Source organism: Kogia breviceps, chromosome 8, assembly GCF_026419965.1.
Source record: "Kogia breviceps isolate mKogBre1 chromosome 8, mKogBre1 haplotype 1, whole genome shotgun sequence".
Classification (NCBI taxonomy): domain Eukaryota; kingdom Metazoa; phylum Chordata; class Mammalia; order Artiodactyla; family Physeteridae; genus Kogia; species Kogia breviceps.
Genome location: NC_081317.1, coordinates 48,332,366 through 48,334,206, shown reverse-complemented (window position 1 = coordinate 48,334,206; position 1,841 = coordinate 48,332,366). Strand labels below are relative to the sequence as shown.

The following is a 1,841-nucleotide window of genomic DNA, read 5'->3' as shown; positions in this document are numbered from 1 at the left end:
TCTTCAGTCAGGCTCCAGTCTTCGGAGGCTTCTGATGGATACCAAACTCACAGAAAACAGTCAGAGATGTCACTGTCATCCACAAACGGCTCTCTCCCTGTGAGGTCTATACATCTCTCTACTTATAACAAAGAGAAACGCAAATTATGACCACTATTATGCAACATCAGTCAACAACGAAGGCAGAACACGTGGACCACTAACTAAATCTGCTTTAAAGATTTTTGGCTCTGCCTTTAACTTGTGCACTATATTATCTATTTTACAGTCAAAAGTAAATTGAAATGCTCAAAATATTGATGTATCATCACATCCATTATTTGAATTAGGTACAAGGGCTCATTGGGAGAATCAATTCATTATATTTATATTGTTATTAAAACTATTACCCAAATCTAAATGCTCTTGAGACCCACAATATATTTCTCCTTGCATAGAACACCCCACTCCTTCAAAACACCACCCTTTCTGTGCTCACTTCCGCAGCACATATACTAAAATCAGAACGATACAGAAAAGATTAACATGGCCCCCGCACAAGGATGACATGAAAATTCATGAAGCACTCCCTATCTTTTAAATTTAAAAAAAAATAAACTTTATTAATTTTCTTAAAAGCATTTTTTTTTTTTTTTTGCGTTATGCGGGCCTTTCACTGTTGTGGCCTCTCCAGTTGCGGAGTACAGGCTCCGGACGCGCAGGCTCAGCGGCCATGGCTCACAGGACCATCCGCTCCACGGCATGTGGGATCCTCCCGGACCGGGGCACGAACCCGTGTCCCCTGCATCGGCAGGCGGACTCCCAACCACTGCGCCATCAGGGAAGCCCTTGCCAACTGTTTTAGTCAATGGAGTCAGATTGATAAGAGAAGCACAAGTTGAGGCCCATGCTTCCTCCACCCAGAGTGGTACTTGGAGTTGGGAACCTACTGCAGCTGAATGATCTTTCTAAAATGTGAATCTGCTCACAAGGCGCCTCTGTGTAACACCATTCAGCGATTTCCTATTGCCCTTCAGATAAAATCACATTCCTGCTGTGTGACTACAGGCTAGTTATTAAACCTCTCTCTGGCTCAATTTCCTCTTCTATAAAAATGGTGATAATAATCGTAAAGAAAATGTATGGGAAGCCCTTAGAACAAAGTTAATCAATGCTCAATATTATCATTATTGATGGTATCTAACCAGCCTGTTTCTTCTCTGTTCCCCTGGACTCTCTTGAAGGCACACGTAGCGATGAGCTTCGGAACTCTCCCATGATCTTTTTAGCCCTTATGCCTTGGCCTGTGTGTTTGTTTTTGTTGTTGTTGTTGTTTTTTCTGTTGCTAACACTCTCTTCCTCCTCTTGGCCCTTAGCCAGTTTCACTCCTATTAATTTATAAACTGTCGGCTTAATTGCATATTATCAAGGTTTGCTTCCCCCAATATATGCATGAATTGCATACTTCCTCTACTATAATATGCATGATACATTACTATAACATCTTGCTTGACTGAAATGATCATAAAGGACCCAAGATTAGATTTGCCTTGCTCACCACTGTATTTCTCAGTAGCAAGCACAAGTACTCAGGGCGGACCGGATTATAACACAACAGAAAAAGAAATCCTAGCAAATTACAAAGACAAAAGACTAGTCCTTTTTTGTGTGTGTGTGGTGAAGGAAAGTGCAGTGTTTATTGTAAGGTACCATACAAGGAGTCTGGGACAGCTAGAGCTCAAAAAGCCCAAACTCCCAGACAGATTTGGGCAAAGCCTTTTTTTTTTTAAGATTAATCCTTGATCACACTACAAGAATTACAGGACAGCTCCACAGTGTTTTCATGCCAAGTCCCATGTCAC

At 41.4% G+C, this 1,841-nt stretch overlaps 1 non-coding gene across 1 annotated transcript; it reads left to right on the top strand.

Moving 5' to 3' along the window:
- The first annotated feature begins 470 nt into the window (after window positions 1-470).
- Window positions 471-577, top strand: LOC131762107 (U6 spliceosomal RNA). The gene has a single exon (XR_009337184.1). It is a non-coding gene; the product is annotated as a U6 spliceosomal RNA (small nuclear RNA).
- Window positions 578-1,841: the final 1,264 nt, after the last annotated feature.